The 20,544-nt window shown below is 35.9% G+C and overlaps 1 protein-coding gene across 3 annotated transcripts in view; it reads left to right on the plus strand.

The window, feature by feature from the left end:
• Positions 1 to 20,544, plus strand: part of LOC126966448 (myotubularin-related protein 4-like) — a 117,060-nt gene that overhangs the window by 13,940 nt on the left and 82,576 nt on the right. For 2 of the 3 annotated variants that reach the window (XM_050810493.1, XM_050810500.1), the window contains exon 1: positions 19,622 to 19,895. The exons of the other annotated variant lie outside the window; for it this stretch is intronic. The gene's annotated coding sequence lies outside the window, so the exon portion shown is untranslated. Of the gene's footprint in view, positions 1 to 19,621; positions 19,896 to 20,544 lie in introns of those variants that run through there. 3 annotated transcript variants of the gene reach the window in all.

Here is a 20,544-nt window from a genome sequence, read left to right on the forward strand (position 1 = left end):
ATTCTTCATCGAACTAAAGAAGAATTACGTAAATCGAATCATATATCTCAGAGTAATCGGTGTGCATACATAAACAAAAACACCGATTGAATTGAGAACCTCCTCCTTTTTGAAGTCGGTTTAAAACAACATAATATTAACAGGCTAAATATTATTATATTATCATAACTGAATGTTGGTACTAATTGAAATGTCAAATAACCATTTAACGATGAACTTGTAAACTGCAGTAATTCACAATACAATCGAGTTGTTTTATAAATACTGCAGATATTTTAAAGAACTGCAGATTTCTTGCAAACGCAAGGCATGTTTATTGCACACTCCGATTCAGAAAAAGCAAGTAACTTGCTTTGTATCGAAGAGTTAGTTTTAGATTCTTCTTATTTTTTTCTTAATAGGTTTTTTCTACCATATTCAAATTCAAATGTATTTATTCAAAATAGGATGTGATATCACTTATTGTAAGTCAAAAACTACAAATTATTCCTATAAGTATGCCTCAGACCTGAGAAGAACGGGCTCAACAAACTCAGCGGGCTTCTCTTTTTTTTTCTCAAAAAAATACGATTACAAAATAATATCGTTCAATTAAACTTATTGTTTAATAGCCTGAGGGCGGTCGCTCCATTCCCAATCTATGGTATCATTGAGAAAGTAATTTTATGTTATAGTAACCTTTACCACACAAACGTTTTTTAACAATTCTTTTGTTTTTCGTTATACATTATGAACTTTTTCTGAGATCTTGTAAAAGCATATACATCGGCCCCATAAATGACTTAATAACTTGATTTAGCCGAGTAGTAGGCATCATAAGTTTATGTCTGTTCCAAGTGTCAACATTATGTTTATTATGATGTGTAATATAATGATGGTGTTAGCATCTTTTACCTGCCGCTATAGATTTCTATATTGGGCTCCCATCTCCTATATGCATCCCGTTCACCCCGCGACATGTTTTAATTTCATATTTCTAGCGCATATGCAATCTTCCTCTTGGGTCCTTCTGCCTCCAATGCTGCCGCTCTAGAACTGTCTTCCACTAGGAATCTGCGTTTATTGTTACGTGACTAAGGCATCGTAACTGTTTATTATCTACTTGACGGTATCTGCGAGTTCTTCGCGTAAGGGTCGAATGTACCCTGAAACGAAGTACCGTTCATAAGTGAAGGAGCGAATGCTAATTGGGCATTTCGGCCTTAGTTTGTGACTCTCTCGTTTCGGTAAAGGTATAAAAGATATTTATTTTCTCAAAATTGATTCCTTTGGAATTCTTTTTAATGGTATTTCTAATATACTAGATAGTACTACCGCTTCGGAATGGCGCTCTGAGAGAGAAGAAGCGGCGCAAGAAATGCACTCCCTACCAGCATTATTTTAAATATACAATATTGTACTGGCATTGCTATTGCTATAAAATATTCATAATGTAGTCCCAGGCTGTCGGATCATTTAGATATTCAGCTGTGGAGTAGAAGGATTTACGTCAGAATAATTTTTGAATAAAACACTTAAATTTATTTATAGATAATGCCTGAACAGTGACTGGGATTTTATTATAAAAGTGTAGACATTTACCCTTAAAGCTATTATGTAATCCCTTATTTCTAGTGTTATAATAATGAAAATCTGTATTATGAGTAAAAAGGTGACGATTTCTGTGAACGTATATTAAATTTTCATTGACTGACAATGAATAGTCATAATATTTATTTATTTAAATTCTCCTTGAGACTGTCTACTTACGCATTTTTAACTTTTAAAATAAATTGCCAATTTTTATATAATTTACACAATTGGCGAAAATGACGAACATCTAGTCATTTTCTTCGAAAATTTTATGCTAATTAATTACTAAATATGTATATTTGTCACGGTCGATTTTAGCCGCCAGCCACATGTAACGAACTCGACACAGACAAAAGTCGAATGCTTGTTTTGTGGCGTGTGGATCTAGTCTTTTGCCGCGTTTTTGAGCATCATATTCATATATTTTATGCCACCTGCGCCGCATAAGGTCTCCTGCAAGTTTATTTTTCCTGTAATATAAAATATAATATCACTGGTGTGTGTGGGCAAGTGGGTCGCGGGAGACCTCATAGAACATTCGTCGCCAAAACTGAGGACGGTTTGAGAAAAGGAAAGGTCCGAAGCACCCGGAACCGGCAAGCGTGTATGTAAATAGTAATGAATGTAGAGGAATCGCATGAAGTTTGACAAAATCTAGCCGCCATTTTGTTCAAATTGTGCAAATCGCGCGAACAATGCATTTTATAAAAAGTAATCAAGGTGACCTTGAGTTTCAATTCAGATAATATAAACACGTAGCGGGGTCGTCGAACCCGTCTGCTATGTAAATTAATGTCGTTACTCGATACCACGTAAATCTTGTACAGTGTACGTACATTCAGTAATTCTTTATTCAAGTTTTATACGCCCCGGCCTGACTCTTGAGCGGGGAGTTAGTTTTACTTCGCGATTGATACCGCGTGCTAGCATTCTAATACCGCATTTTTTACTCTTACGCATTTTATGACATTTCGTTTAATTTCAAAATTTGATAATGAATATTTATCGAAACAAGCTCCGATGGCGAGATATTGGATGTACTAATTTTATTACAATTATTTGCTCACTGTCTCTTATGCTATTTATCAACAATAATGCGCCGCTTATCGACTTTCGTACTGGAAGACGCAGTGTTGGTAGGCCCCCCACAAGATGGACCGACGATCTGGTCAAGATCGCCGGAATACGTTGGATGAGAGCAACGCAGGACCGATCGTCGTGGAAATCTTTGGGGTGGGCCTTTGGGCAGCAGTGGACGTCTTCCGGCTGATGAAGATGATGATGATGAATCGAGTTTATTTTAACTGCAGACACTAATTGCTGTGTAGATTCATATACATATTAATAAATGTAATGGCGGTTTGTTACCCTTTAAAGATTTATTAGGTATCTATTTTTACTACCCCCGACCTAAAGCGCTTTTTATTTGTCAGGCCCAGCCGTAGAAGGCTTAATTATTTTAAAAATATTCTAAAAAATAAAACATTAGCAGAGAGTGTTCCGAAGAGCTGTTTGACCCGTTTAATGCCGCCAAATTCCACCTTCGCACGACACGCCGCAAATTAGGATATCATCCCCACCATCTGGATGTGTGGCGTTCCTCCACAGTGCGGTTTCAAGAAACTTTTTTCCACGTACAACCCAGATTTGGAATGAGCTTCCTTGATGATACGACATGGGTACCTTCATATAAAGCGCGTATACACACGTATTTCTTAAAGGCCGGCAATGCTCCTGAGATTCCTCTGGTGTTTGCTAGGGATTGTGGGCAGAAACATTTCAGTTAACAGGTGACTTATAGGCCATATTTATCGTAACAGCGGATGTGAACCAAAGCGTACGGAAACTCTTTCTCAACCTTGAACTATACCAGTCAACCTTAGAACACTACCTACTTCTGTTTACATTACTCCTATTTCTTTCCTTTGCAGCTCTCAAAAAATATTTATTCTTCACTCGTATATGAGAAACTATTAACATGAAGTACATTATTTTTATTAATGATATTTTTATTGGCATTATTTTTTAACCTTGGTAGTGAGTTTTGCAATTATTGCAATTTTCATAGGGATCTCTATTTTCTTTAAACAAATTGCAGCCCATGTAGGTTTACCATCTGTCTGGATTAATCCGGACTTTTAAACTCCTGAGGGCCTACCATCAACTTTTAATAAGCGATGCGATTCCGATGCAGTTCAGTTTAGGTACCTAAATTGAATCACTAAAATTCGTACCATGAAGTGCATTTTACCAAATGGCGTTTGGATAGCTTATGAAGAATGAACGGAAGAAATTTGTCTGAGGTCTGCGGTGTGAGAAAGAGATGACGCTCTACAGTCGTTGTATAAGTTTGTCTCTCTTACTCGAACCATATGCGTTGCGTTTCGAAACCTAAAATGATATAATTTTAGCGGTTCTTTTGCATAGAAAATACTTAAAATATATTTTAAAATTGCGCTTTATAGCTTCAAATTATAAACCATTAAGCCCTTTTTTGTAATTATTAAATAATAGTAATATAAATAAATATAGTTCTTTGAATTACAAATTAAATGTTTCTCAGGTGTTTTTGTAAAAATAACAAGTTATGAACGCCACCCCCATTGATGTTTGATTTGACAGGACCACAAAGTACATTTTTTTAATTCGTTCTTTCGAACAGGCTATAGCCCGGGCCCTTAATGCCTCGTCTTTAGTATTTTCATTTTTGGTATTTATTTTCAGTATTTTCTTTTACAAAAAAGTCCAATAAAATATTCTCATCTCATCTTTCATCAATAAAATTTTTCTTTTCTGTAAGTTTTCACTATTTTTTAAAAGTTATTATTGTCGAGCTATCCAGTTTAGATTGCAATATTACCTCATGGTACGAATGAATGAACGAACTAAATCAGTTTGCGATTCAAGTGATACTATTTTTGACATTCAATTGACATCACTGCGATTTAATCAGTTGATTTGACGTCAACCTAAATAAGCTCTAATCACGTCGTGGTACGAAATAGCAAAGCAGTTCATTTAAGGTTGTCAATTGAATCGCAATAAGAGTTCATGGTAGGCCCGCAGTACGGATTTTGTGCGGATTTTATTTTTAAGTAGATGGAATATAGTAATAACACTTCATAGTAACTAATATCAAATAAATATTTAATCTTTACAAGAAACAAAATCTAAACGAGATCGACTAAAAAGCCCGGACTTTTATTGAAATGTCAGGCATGTTGTCAGGACTTTTAAAATTAATAAATGGTTACCCTAAGGCATAAAGGCATTTATTTTCCCAAAATTGATTCCTTTAGAATTCTTTTTGATGTAATTTCTAATAACTACTAGATACTACTACCGCTTCGGAAACAAATGGCGCTCTGAGAGAGAAAAAGTGGCACAAGAAACTCTCCCAGCATTCTTTTTTTGCGCCCTTTTTAATAAAAATATACAATATTGTACTGTCATTGCTATTGCTATAAAATAACCTTAATCTAGTCCCAGACTGTCCGATTACTTAGATATATTAAGCTGTGGAGTAATAGGATTTACGACAGAGCCATTTTTAATAAAACATTTAAATTTATTTATTGATAATGCCTGAACAGTGGCTGAGACTTTATTATAAAAGTATAAGCCATTGTTTATCGCTGATAATGTAACTCTCTCTATGTGAAACAATTTTTGATATCGAATTAGTAGTTTTTAAGGTTATCAATTAAAAACAAAGCCAATACAAAAATATTGGATGATAATATGTGTAGCATTATAAGTAGGTTAATGTAGAATACATACATTGAAGCAAACGGTTTATTTACTTTTATTAATTTATTTCATATATGAAAACCAACAGCAATCAATCATCTATATAATATATAAAAGTGAATTGCTGTTCGTTAGTCTCGCTAAAACTCGTGAACGGCTGGACCGATTTGGCTAATTTTCTTGGTCTTGAATTATTTGTGGAAGTACAGGGAAGGTTTAAATAAATAGGAAAATGCTCGGAATTAAATAAAAACAACAAATTTGTTTTTCCTTTGATGCGTACCCCGTCGAATTTATTGACGCAACGGTTTGACAGTTATGCTGTGAAACGATTTCATTACAACAACAGGGTGCATTTTTACGAAGCAATTCTTGATGTTATGAAATATTATTGACAAATTCATAAAAAAAAAAAAAACAATTTTATTTATTATATACAGAACAGCGTCTGTCGGGTCAGCTAGTTTTAAATAAAATCTTATAGTAACCAGGTCCTCACGGATAGCAAATTACTAGTTTAAAATAATTACGAGCACTTAAGTAAATACTGACAATTTTAGTAGTAGATACAAGTATGCTCCAAGAATTAAGTCAAAGAAATCGTAACTCAACAACTGCCTGGCCGATGCTACGTTTGTTTTAGAAAAATAGGTGGTTTCTAATAAAAAATAGGTCAAAGCCTACTCACTTAAATCAATTTTATTAAAGTTACTGTTCACTCGCCACAAGTAGGAATTTTGTCTGTATTTGGATAAGAGGATTGAAACGCAAAAGACTAACAGGGGACTTGTAAAAAAATAAGGACTCCGTGTCACCTTACATAACAGTGTAGCACCAAAAGAAGCCGATTAACGTGTAAATACATAGCCCCACGCACACACTTACACTACTACAGACCGATGGGCGGCTATTACATTATGTTTGAATATAATTTAATAATAAACAGTACAAAAATCCACTCTGAGCAGGAAGTAGCTTCTGATTTTGAGAATTTTTTTTCTGACATTCCAGTTTCCAACTCAACTAGTTTGTTCTCCTCCACCAGTGTTGCCGAGTCACTTCTTTTGGAAAATGTTAAGGAATGTAAACAAAATTTCAAATTCAGTGTTGTTAGCCCAACAGAAATAATTAAAACTTTCAGATCCTTAGAAATGAAAAAAACTGCTGATATATGGGGTATATCTGTAAAAATAATAAGTTCTGTTATTGTCGTCATAGCACCATATCTAGCACTAGTTTTTAATAACTGTATTGATCATGGCGTGTTTCCTGACCTTCTGAAGAATAGTAAAATTACACCAATATTTAAATCGGGACTTATTTTTGAGGCCTGGGAGGAATCACAGAATGCACTTGGTATCTTCTGTGATTTATCTAAGGCTTTTGATTGTGTTCAACATTCAACGCTGGTTAGGAAGCTATGTCACTATGTTATAAGAGGATCTGCACTCCATCTTCTGATCTCATATTTAAATAATAGGATTCAGAGGGTCGAGGTAAATGGCAGGAGATCTCCTGGGACTCCTCTCGGTATATACGGGTACCACAAGGGTCTATTCTTGGACCCTTCCTCGTCCTAATTTATATAAATGATCTACCTAACCTTGGAGAAAAAAACACAAGGTGGTATTGTTCGCGGATGACACTTCACTTATATTCAAAGTGAAACGAAGCCAAGTTTTATATGACGAAGTAAACAATGCTCTATCTGACATCGTGTACTGGTTTAGCGTCAATAACTTATTGTTAAATAGTAGTAGTAGTCATAAAACCAAATATAAATTCACCGCGCCAAATGTCAAAAATGTATATGCGGATATTTTTTTAAATGGAGAGGTGGTAAAACCAGTGGAATCTGCTGTATATCTTGGCATTACTCTTGATTCCAACTTGCAGTGGGGCCCCCATATTGAAGGATTGGCGAATAGGCTTAGTTCTGCAGCATATGCGGTTAAGAAAATTAGACGGTTAACTTACATAGATACGGCGTGATTAGTATACTTTAGTAATTTTCATAGTATTATGTCCTAAAGTATATTGTTATGGGGCGGCCGATATCAATACCATCTTTGTGCTGCAAAAGAGGGCTATTCGCGCGATTTATAACCTAGGTCCTAAAGAATCATTAAGAGAAAAATTTAAACATTTTGACTGTTGCTTCTCAATACATTTTTGATAATGTTCTGTATGTTCATAACCACATTGAGGAATTTTCTAGAAACTGTGACATTCATAATGTTAACACGAGGAACAAACATAAACTTGTTATGCCTACTACTCGGTTGGGTCGAGTTAGTAAGTCTTTTGTTGGGCGATGTATATGCTTCTACAATATGATCCCAGAAAATGTACAAAACAAATGTGTTACGAAATTTAAAAGAATTGTTAAAAAACGTTTGTGTGGGAAAGGTTATTATAGCATAAACGATTTTCTTAATGACGGACTGGGAATAAAGCGAACACCCTCAGGCTCTTTAATTATATGTTTATTGTACGATATTACATTGTAATCCATATTTTATATTTAAAAAAAGCCCGCTGAGTTTCTTGCGCCCATTCTTCTCAGGTCTGAGGTCTCTTTTGAATGGGTGGTAGTTTTTGACGTTCAATAAGTGATTTTAAATCCTATTTTGAATAAAAATATTTGAATTGAATTTGAATTTATGAGAATTGTCATCATCTGTGACAGATCAGTGTGCGTCTCAATAAAATTTTAAAAATGCCGTCGTGCGTTGTGAAAAAGTGTCAAAACGATACTATATAAGTATTTGTGGCCATATATGATTATTTAAAGGAGATAAAATTGTGTAACTAGTATCCCCCGTAACCGCACACATACTAGCATAACGGTGCTTCACTTGCTAATATCACGGCGCGGAGTGTTTCTTTTTTTTACTCGTCCGTGACAGCGGTATTAAATTTTATCAAATTAAAGTAATCTTCAAGATGAAAGTAATCTGCAAATGTATTATTGGAGAGAATATTTTCTAATAAAATATTAGACAGAGGTGAGGCTATTTAAATAATGCATGTATCAATACTGTTTATCAACTATGTTGGTGGTTGATACAAGTGTACCTTCCACTGATAACGTTATCAGCTGGTGTGAGGTAATTGCGGCGCTTGTGGCATACTTGTCATTGCATTATTTTAAAATATTGTGTATTTTTGATAAAGAACGAAGACAAATATAACAGAGCAATTATAGGACTTTGCATATTATTTTGTCTTTCTGCATAGTATTTATTAACGTTCCCGAAATGAGGAGATCCATAGGAGAACAAACTCAGCGACATAGCTCAAAAATCTGCGTTATCATAGCCCAGATGATTGCAAAACTGAAGTGGCAGTGGGCAGGGCATTCATAGCTCGACGGACAGGTGGCCGCTGGGGCAGTCCTCGAAGGGTGACCACAGACCGGAAGACGTACTGCCGCCCCCCCATAAGATAGACCGATAATCTGGTCAATATCGCCGGAATAGGCAGCAAAGGACTGATCGTCGTGGAGATTTTTGGGGAGGCCTAGCAGTGGACGGCTTTCGGCTGAAAAGATGATGATGATATTATTTTTACTCCAGAGGATACATTTCTAAGTATATCATAAATTATATAAAAAATTGTTCAAGTTTAAAAAAAATCACACAATGAAGTCAACACATTGCAATCAACCCCTTGATAAATAAATAATGATTTAAAAAGAGTCAAATATTAAAAAAAAAATGTTGGATACGTTATAATTTTCAAGGTCAAGAAGAAAATACACGTCCCACAGGATATATTATACACAAAACTATTATCTCCTCTAAATGGGGTAAATATTTCCATATCGTACTTTAATAATGAACACTGTTTCTCAATCTGTCTTGGTTCACATTAGTTTTTATTTTTATCAGTTGAAATTATTTTTGGGTCAGACAAATAAGCATTCTATAAATCGGGCCTTCACCGAGCTTAACTAAACCGTGAATATTGGTTGCAATTTTGCAAATAAAAGTCTTTCATAGCGGTTGAAATCATGTGTCATCCTAGCAACATGTACCAGGACTTCATATGCAGTTTAGAGGTTCATGCACAATGCAAATTTCGCTTCTGACATGTGTACTTTGTACGCACGCAATTTTTGTTTTGCTATTTTTTTTATCAAAATATTGTGAAATAGACATTGATATCGTTCTTATCATGATTTAATTTGGTCGGGCTGCAAGGCTGGCATTGTAATGGAATCTCAAGAATTTACCTAACCTCTTACATTGTTTTGAATGCATAATTAATTAAAATATTTTTTTATTGTTTGAATATTAATTTACAGTCAACATCATTGTGGGCTGTTACCCCATTAAATTCAAATTACACACAATGTTTCTTATGTTCTTTGATTTCACTAATTTTTATAACAATTTCTTTGTTTGTTTCAGGTAAATAATATACATGTAACAGGGTGCTAGAAACTGCAGGAGATGAAATTGGTGAGTAGATCTAACTTGTTTAAACATTTATACGTACTACGAGGATCAGCAATCGTTGTATATACTAAACCATTGAACCGAACAGATTTATGCGCTGGGAATCGAGCATGTCTTTAAGGGCAAAAAATATTTTCACAGGACTCCTCCAAAAGATTGACTTTACCAAATCTTACAACAACAATGGTATTTTCAACTCTTTAATATCGTGATACACAGGAAACAGTGTCTAAGTATTTAGCGAGTTTTTTTTTTCATTTTCCGTATCATACCAAACCAATATTTTTTGATATTAAGGTAATATTTTGTTTACTTAAACATCACAAGAAAATAATTTTCTTTTAATATTTACACTTAAATGGACATATTTTCACAAATTCAGTGTTAATAGGTCGGGTTACAGTTCTATAATATAATATATAATATCTAAGTATAATTGAATAAACTTGTAGTAAAATCTCTTTGGCGGCAAGTACTATTTGTGAAATTTATATTTTAATGCTATTTATATATTTTTATGTTAAGCATGCTTTCTTTACATACTTATATTCCCATATGTTTCTTTTGGTTTGGCTCATGTTTGATAGCCGTAGTTGAAGCTTGGTAAAATGTATTTGCATCTATTGGTATTCCCGGATCTTTCATAATTTCTCCCTCGTTGTATGATCTGTTTGTGAGAGATATTTGTTTTCCGTGCAAATGTGTTTTAGTCTACATAGGTAATCAATTTTAAATCGAGTTGATCGAAATTTTATGGGGGCTAAATCATTATTTTAGCTTTAATTACTTTCAAAACAAAAGTTGGTAAATGTGTTGTTCTGTCACTTTTTTTTTACTTTTTCGTTGCACTTCTGAACGACTTGTTTTGGGTTTTGAATGTGGGAAATTCACTTTTAAAATCTGGTTTATGCGATCATTGTATTACTAGAGTTTTGCATTACCCTTGAAGGTTCAAGGTTGACGAAGCCGTGTTGTCCGGCGCGCCAGGGCTTATCTAGTAATCACGCACCGACACATGCGATGTACATTCCCCACTCCTCCCAATATACCGTGAACAGTCCGTATTCCAGAGGTCGTCTCAATCCGTACTCTATAATCAAGTGTATTGTTGTCACAACAAAACAATTTATCATTAATTATATTACTTTATACAGTATGTGAATTATGAGTATGGAGAGGGCTATACTCGGAGTTTCCCTGTAAGATCGAATCGGAAATGATGAGATCCGTAGGAGAACCAAATTCAACGATATAGCCTAGATGGTTGCGAAACTGAAGTGGCTGTGGGCAGGGTACATAGCTCGACGGACAGATGGTTGGTGGTTGGGGCAATAAAGTCCTCGAATGGCGGTCACGTACCGTTAGACGAAGTGTTGTTATCCCTATAAGATGGACCGAAGATCTGGTCAAGATCGCCAGAACAAGTTGGATGATAGCAGCGCAGGACCTATAATCATTTCTTTATGGAATAGGAGGACAAACGAGCGTACGGGTCACCTGGTGTTAAGTGATCACCACCGCCCATATTCTCTTGCAACATCAGAGGAACCACAAGAGGGTTGCCGGTCTTTAAGGAAGGTGGACGCCCTTTTTTTGAAAGTTCCCATGTCGTATCGTCCCGGAAACACCGCACAAGGAAGCTCATTCCACAGCCTTGTAGTACGAGGAAGAAAGCTCCTTGAAAACCGCACTGTGGAGGACCGCCACATATCCAGATGGTGGGGATGATATTCTTACTTGTGGCATGTCGTGCAAAGGTGGAACTCGGCGGCAGGAATCAGGTTAAATAGCTCTTCATTCTTAATTAACACTCCCCGTGATAAATGCGGTAGAAGACACACAATGAACGCGGTCTCTACGCAACGCCAAGTAATCCAGCCGTTCACAGAGCACTGGCTCCCCGACAATTCGAGCTGCTCTGCGTTGCGCGCGGTCAAATAGATCGAGCTGATACTAGGGTACGCCAGACCAGAGATGACAGCAATATTCCATGTGTGGCCAGACCTGCGCTTTGTAGAGCGCTAGAATATGGGCCGGCTTGAAGTATTGCCGTGATCTTTTAATGACGCTCAGCTTCTTCATAGCCAATTTGGCTTTGCCCTCCAGATGGCCACGGAATTGGCAATCGCTCGAGGTTTCGAGACCCAGTACTCCGATACTAGGCGAGGCTTTAAGGGAAGTGTTGTCGAAGAGCGGTGATACGACAAATGGTTTTTTTTTGTGGTAAACGCGCAAACTTGCGTCTTCTTGGGGTTAAATTGGACAAGGTTCAATTTACCCCATTCCGCGACCTTCTCGAGAGAGGACTCGATAGACGACACAAGTTTCTGCGCTGGTCGACGATTTCCCGAGAGAGACATCATGGCGATCTTTGGAGGAGGCGTAGTGTTGGTAGGCCCCCCACAAGATGGACCGTCGAACTGGTCAAGATCGCCGGAATACGTTGGATGATGGTAGCGCAGGATCTATCATCATGGCCATCGTTGGAGGACGCCCCTCAAAAGATGGACCGAAGATCTGGTTAAGATCGCTGGAATACGTTGGATGATGGCAGCGCAGGACCTATCATCATGGCGATCTTTGGGGGGGCGTAGTGTTGGTAGGCCCCCCACAAAAATGGCCAACGATCTGGTCAAGATCGCTGGAATACGTTGGATGATGGCAGCGCAGGACCTATCATCATGGCGGTCTTTAGAGGAGGCGTAGTGTTGGTAGGCTCCCACAAGATGGACCGACAATCTGGTCAAGATCGCTGGAATACGTTGGATGATGGCAGCGCAGGACCTATCATCATGGCGGTCTTTAGAGGAGGCGTAGTGTTGGTAGGCTCCCACAAGATGGACCGACAATCTGGTCAAGATCGCTGGAATACGTTGGATGATGGCAGCGCAGGACCTATCATCATGGCGGTCTTTAGAGGAGGCGTAGTGTTGGTAGGCTCCCACAAGATGGACCGACAATCTGGTCAAGATCGCTGGAATACGTTGGATGAGGGCAGCGCGGAACCGAAAAGGCCTCCCCCAAAGATCGCCATTAATCGTCGACGATTCAGGCCTTTGTCCAGCAGTGGACTTCTTCCGGCTGAAATGATGATGATGACTGGTTACTAAAGATATTTTAAGAAAGCTTGCAATTTTCCATAACAGTGTGTCAGTCTCTTAGCCTTATTGCATGTAAACAAGCAACACGCGATGCCCTTGTCCCAAATTACGTCTACGTGACGGAAAGCACGCTGTGGTATTTCTATGGAGTTTGCTAGAGATTTCCCATGTTGTGTATTGTTAGAGAAAGGTGCGATGAATCTTATGGTATATAGTTGCGTTTTGAAAGTCATAACAGTTACTTACCTAATAAATGATAAAATAACTATTAACGGCGTTAAAATAAAATACCTTATAAATATTTCAGACATAATTTTTTTTATCATAGTTATTCAATGTAATTACTATTTAATAATAATATTAAATATTGTAACTAAACATTGTAATTATCAACGTTTCAATCGTGATCAGTATTTTTTTTTATGGTATAGGAGGACAAACAAGCGTACGGGTCACCTGTTGTTAAGTAATCACCGCCGCCCAAAATCTCTTGCAACACCAGAGGAATCACAGGAGCGTTGCCGGCCTTTAAGGAAGGTGTACGCGCTTTTCTGATTGATTAAAATTAAATTTGAATCACAATAAATTTGGTCATGTCATCACTAGTTAAAAACTTAGTAAAGTGAATGCGCGTTGTAAGAGATCGTAAATATGCAGTTTATACATATACTAGCAGACCCGACCGACGTTGTTCTGTTCATAAAAAAAAAACTCTTGCGGATGGAATTTTGGAAAATTAGCTGACCTCTACTCGGTGAAAAGAATATTCCTACGAAATTTCAAGTCTTTAGCTCTAATGGTTCCAGAGATATCGTGATGAGTGACTATATATGTTCGTATATAGTAACGTTCTCCGCGTACATCAACTGTTCATTCTGAGAGCAACTATTACAACTCACAGCAGAGTTTCAGATTCTCCGCAATACAATGATCTAATCAAACAAAGAGTCTTTAAAATCCATAACCCCCAGGTTAATAGCACCTTTATCAAAAGACTACCGTATTTTCTTCTGCCACATATATACAATAAACTTTGCCGTATTTTAAACCTGAAAAAACTTACTACCCGCGATTCAAAACGAAAAATTGAATTACACTTATTTAGTCTAGATTATCAAGAAACTGAAAATATCATTCAGACAATTTTATAAAAAGGATTGAAACTCTCACACACAATCACTGACACACACACACACATACACACACACACGCACGCACACTTTATTGTTTGTTAAGAAGTTTTTATTTTTATTTTCTTTAATTTTACATTACTATTATTTTTCTGGCATCTCCATGCTATGTTCCGCGAGTCAAATAGAAGTAACTTTCTTTAGTAACTGTGTTTCCCGGCTTCTGTGTCACAAGCACCTTGCTTAGTGCAGAGCCAACACTCAGTACATATAACGTACAAGGTACTCAAATATTCACAATTATGTTAAAGTGTAATGTGTTAACCTTAATTACTTTGTATGTATCTTAATTCTGGTAATAAATTTATTATTAATATTATATGTGGATATCTCTTCTATATATATAGATACCTAAAGTCAGTTTATACATATATACCTATATATACTGGAATAACAGTTATATATTATACAGTAAAAGCTTATTCTCGTTTCCACTATTCGCGGATTAAAAAAAATGCAACCCAATGCCTATATTTGCGGGTAAATATTTCTTTTTTCACGCATCTAATCGTTACATCGGTACATACATATAAATAAAATGGTTCCAATAGGTAACCAAACCAATATCCTTTGCAAACGCGTCGTCAAATGGACTAATAAAAATGAATAAGATAAAATCTAAGCTAAAAAGCATTTAACTATTATTCAGAGTTTCCCGCCCGTGAATAAAAAGCTTTTACTATACATATTAAACTTTTCAATAACCCTGTACACATAACGCAATATTATGGAAATATTACTCATTTAAGTTTTTTATTAATGAAATATAACCGGTGCCGGGGTCCCTCGGGGGATATAGCCCGAGGAGAAGAATGGAACAGTTATAGAAATGATGGACCTGTTTGTTAAAAATAACGGTGTGTATGTATTTTTAAAAGGTTGATTAAAATGAATGAATGAATTAAAATGCTGTGGAATGAGCTTCCTTGTGCGATGTTTTCGGGACGTAACGACCTTCAAAAAAAAGCGCGCACACCTTCATTAAAGGCCGGCAACGCTCCTGTGATTCCTCTGGTGTTGCAAAAGAATGTGGGCGGCGGTGATCACTTAACACCAGGTGACCCGTACGCCCGTTTGTCCTCCTTTTCCATAAAAATATGGGTATTTAATTAAAAATATTCTATAAATGGCATCGAGAAATACAGGGCGTCCCATGGCTGTGCCACATGGAGGGGAAGTACCTTAAATATTGTAGATGTAACATTTTACTGAAAGAAAACTTTATTTTATTTAAAAAAAAAAATTAAAGTGCGTTCGTAGATTTTTAAATATTTAAATCGAACCCGCTACACGAGAAAGAATACCCTGTAGCTTTATCATACTCATCGAAAAGCTTCATCATAAGGCTTATTTTTGGCACATAAAATAGAATTAGAAATAAAAGGAAGACCATAAAATTTAAAATGTTGTTAAGAAAAATGAGAATCTGACATTGACGCAAGGATATACAACTTACATTATCATGTTCGATTCCCGGTTCAATCGGGCAATTATTGGAAAAGCTATGAATGCAGTTTCAAATATTTTTTAACTTAAAACAAAGACTTCTTTCAGTAAAATGTTACATCTACAATATTTGAGGTACCTACTTTCCCTACATGTGACATAGCCATGGGACACCTGTATATTAATAAAATTTCAACCCCCATTTCTTCACAGTTGGGTATGTAATTCTTCCATAAAATTAAAGGACTACACTAAACCTTGTGTATATATATGCCGTGTTTATATTTGCTTTACTATGACTTAAAACCTAGCAATAGGTAGCACATATAAAAAATTGTATTTTATTAATATTAAACGTAAAGGTTTGCATAAGAGGTGCATTCAATTAAATTTTTAGTTATTTAATACTTTTCACTTTTTGAAGTCGGTTTTTTTTTTCATATTACAAACAGCCCCTTAAATGTTATATGTAATTATGTACCTTAATTTATACGTCTAGATAGCCTTTTCCTGTTAGACAACCGATGAAAACAGGCCAGGTTTAATAATTTAGTGTGCGTGACAAGCTACGTCTTACACTCGGGAATTTGTGTTAGTGTGCGTGCATTGCTCATAATAGAGGTTAACTCTGAACTCAGTTTTTTCCGACGTTTTCACAGCTGTCATAGTCTATCAGACGTATTAATGATCTACAAATTTTAATCGTTGATTATTAATTTAGACACGTCTCAAATTCAAATCAATTTATATTCTTAGCCTCGACGACGGCGTCTGTTAGTCATAACCGTGATGTGTCGCCATGGAAGTAAGTAATAAGTCATGCCATATTATAACATTCCAATACTGATAACAAAATATTAAAAGTTAACAGATACTTTTAGCTATTGTTGACTATATATTTGAATTTTAAGTAATTCTAATACTTGCATATTAAACGGTTAATACTTAATAGGCGTGTAGACCAGGGTCGATAATTTTTTAAACCAAAAATAAATAATAGTAGGATGAAACCCATTGGTAAAGGACGAGTATATATCAAAAATTAAGGGAAAAATAAATTACGGGCGATGTGAGGTCGGGAAGTGGAAAAGGGGGGGTGTTTTAGGGTAAAAAACGGTTTATCTCGATTTCCGGCAAAACTACAAGTCCTATGGCAAAATGTTAATTGGCAAAGTTGTAGGTTATAAAGAGATCTACAACTTTTGTAATTACACTTTTTTCACATAACCTCAAAGTTTATGTGAAAAATTCAAAAAACCAAGTTTTTGGTTTTTTATTTTTATCTTTTACAAAAAAAAATATTTTTCACGAAATATTGTTAAAAGTTACCTTTTTATGTTCCAAATACACTGTAATTTATTTGAATTGAAATATTTATTTTTTCACCTTATTTTGACTCAAATATCGGAAAAGAACCCTTATTTTCAATCAAAAATTCACACGTCAAAATATCAGCTTTTTTCAAAAAACTTATGTGCTTCCTATTATTGTTTGTTACCTCAGAACTTTAGACTGGGTGAACTGATTTTGATAATTCCTTTTTTTATTTAAAATCTGGTCTTTTCCGTGTGATCCCTTGATCTGACAGTGGCGTCCTTGAGCTATAAAAGCCTTAAATGTATGTGCGCGACAAACTTACGAATAACTCAATATTGTGCCAACGGATTTCGATGATTCATTTTTTATTGGAAAGGATTTACTTTAAAGCAGTGCAATGCGACTACAATATCTATTCTATTGTTCTAGGGCTGATTATTTATTGGAATGTCTATGGACCAGTTAGAGTAAGTTGAATAACAACTTGGAAAAACTTTTGCTCGCAAAGTATCACAATTTTTGGCTTAGGAATTTTGGCTCTAAAGGTCATGCGATTGTCAGTGAATTATAAGTATCGCTTACTTCGTTCTGCGCTGTTCTGTTAATTATATCAAATTAAATAAACAAAAATTATGTCCTGACATTTTTTGATAGGACGATTTCGCCATTATTTGGATCCCGATGGGAGCACAACTAAAAATTTACAGTTTTCGGTAGAAATTGTCAATCCCGATGGGCTTGAACCTGATTGTAATAAGGTTCTTAGAGCTGCGGCTTAGCTTAAATTGCGCAAATTCTATAACCTCTAGAAATTTTCCTGTTCTGTCTGTCAGAACATGCACAGTTAATGAGTTGTAGAGCAAAAATTGAGAAAGTACTTAATATATCGAAGGTTTATACGTTTTGCACAGGGAGCGCATGTTGTTAGAAGTTACGACTATCCTAGATTTAAACGAGCCTTTTAACTTCAGTAGCTATAACAGTTTACCTCAACAACTAGAACTACACAAATAAAATTTGAAAAACAAAATTTTATGAACGATGCGGGATTCGAACCCACGACCTCCGGCGTTCCGTGCCGGTGCTCTAACCAGGCGGTACTCGAACGGTTAGCTCAGTTGGTTGCATCGTTCATAAAATTTTGTTTTTCAAATTTTATTTGTGTATTAATCCTTGAAGTGAGGGTTATCACGTTAAAACATAACATATTAACTAGAACTACATCAAGCTTTGCGATTTCAATGTGGATGTCCACTGGGTTAGTGGTGGTTTTAACTTTCTATTTCTATTATAAGTCTTCCGGATGAAATGAGAGCGTATAATAATTATTGTTTGTACCTACTGGAATACTTGGACTTAAAGAAAATTTTGAACCGAATAGAATATTTATATATAATTTGAAATATCCAATAAAAAATTTGGAAGTTGCTTTGCAAAAATAAACTTTGGAGTGAAAAATCTCCGAATTTTCAGCTATAACAACATTCTTTTTTTTTAAGAATTTGATAGAATTAGTACTTTTCTAAAACTTAAACTGAACGATTTTTCAATTTAATATGTAAATTTTGAATAAACAAAAGAAAACCAGTAAAATAAATGCCCATTTGCAGCTACATGATCAACACAAATATTGTAGGGTTGGATATAGCGTTTACAATCCTAGTCAGTCTGCGCCTTAAGATTCTTGTTTTCTTTTTTTTAATTTTATCAGATAATAATAGGGTTGGTAACCCTACTATACAGGTTGGTTTTTTGAGAAGGCCGATGATGGCCAAGTCGGAAACTACGAGACTTAGGAGAGATAAGTCGTGAAAGGAGTCATGCCCTCGATTTATATAAACCAGTAACTGCATACCTATTTAGTTTCTTTTTTTTTTAAATAAACTTTTGACGGATGATTTATAAAAAAAATTACATACTGTATTATTGAACCGGTGGACTCTGTTGCTAATAAGGATCAAACTTTGGAAAGATGTGTTCTGTTTCCTTTCATTTTTAGTAATACATTTCTTTCCTATAACTAGAAATAAATAAAAATACTTTATTCAGTCTAAATAACGGTGGCAGCCCTACTCTTACATCTTGATATTCTTCCCTTTCTCATAAATAAAGAGTTTTGGCGCCTTTCTTTACTTGCAAAAACGGACTTAGATATTATTTGCGAAAAGTGGTTGTAAGCTTAGACAAACTTAAAGGGGTTTATTTTTAGAAAAGTAACTAGTTAAATATTCGTCATCAATGATTAACTACCAATCGGGTTTGTTATCGAATTTACCAGTTCTATTAATAGATTCCTGTGTCGATTTAGTTTTGGTACCTAATTAGTGTCTGGCCTTATAATATAAAATGCCATAGTGCAGAAAAATTTGCGATATGTTAGCTAAATAGCATAAAGGCGTTAAGAGCTATTACTATAGCTCAATTTATTGTTCAATGTTAATCATTGCCACGAGCGTTCCAATGAATTGCATGTTTTTTGCGGTCTGCAGTGCCAGACCTTGCTCCAATCGCGAGGAGGATTGTGCGCGCGTCAGTGGCGTCTCATTCTTCAATATTCACTCTTCAATCACAATAATAATTAGTACAGCGTGTAATATATCTCATAATATTCTAAACTCTATTCGTAATAGTCACAAGTCACAATTACTCTAGTCCGAGACTCACGCTTTGCTACAGACGCCGCCGGCTCCCCCCGCCGCCCTCGTAGTATTTGCCGCACCCCCTCCGTTCTCCGCACCAGCCTGCCCCTCCCGGCCCCCTCACGCAGTTAGCTCGCAGCTGCCGCGCACGGACGTCGCATACTACATGCGACCACGTTGTCCCTCAACTATAATATGGATAAACGGCAAATTCGCGATCATAACAACTGTCAGTTTACGTACCCGTGGTTCTGTGAGGTCTCCGATAAATACAAATGGATTATATTGTGAAGTGAACAGTGACCGACGTTTGTTTAAAGGTCGACGATGGAATTTACAGTGTGGCTAAGACTTACACGGTGCGGCGGATTGAATTAATATTATGCTGGCGGAAATATTACCGTAAATTACATTGATGTATGATATTATTTATTGTTATTAATGCAATCATATGTGCTTGAAAAACGAATTGGAAGGTTTTATTAGAGTTAATTGAAACTTCATAACGATACGCGGCGGGGCGGCATGGCGTAGTCGTGGCGTCCACGTTATAATATGCCGACTGCCGCGTAATATGACTTTTAGCTAAAATCTCCATTTGATAGTATACTAAAACAGATATAATACGTAATGCTATGCCTACAAACATTTTATAAACATAGAAACGAATAGATATCAGATTTATCGTTGAACAGTAAAAATAAACAACGACAATTAGCACTACCCTTTATTTTCTTTTGAACCTTTTTGATTGCATTTCGACACCAAGGCCAATCATTCAATCTAATCATTGAAGCAAGTCAATTCTAGTTGGGCTTCTAAGTTTGTGTTGCAATGTGAATCATAGTAAGGTACTTGCACATCAAGGTTAATAATTATTGTTAAATTGTAGAAAAAAATAGGAAGACATTAGTATGCAATCGACTCCGACTGCAGTGTGCTTTATGAGTTATATTATGCACTTAACGCGTAGGCGTGGCGGCAGACATTCTCTCGTTTCTGATTTCCTGGTATAAGTTCACACAAGGCAAGTGAAATTCTCCATGGAAATGTTAAATAATGGAAT

This window comes from Leptidea sinapis, chromosome 1, assembly GCF_905404315.1.
Source record: "Leptidea sinapis chromosome 1, ilLepSina1.1, whole genome shotgun sequence".
NCBI classification, from domain to species: Eukaryota; Metazoa; Arthropoda; class Insecta; order Lepidoptera; family Pieridae; genus Leptidea; species Leptidea sinapis.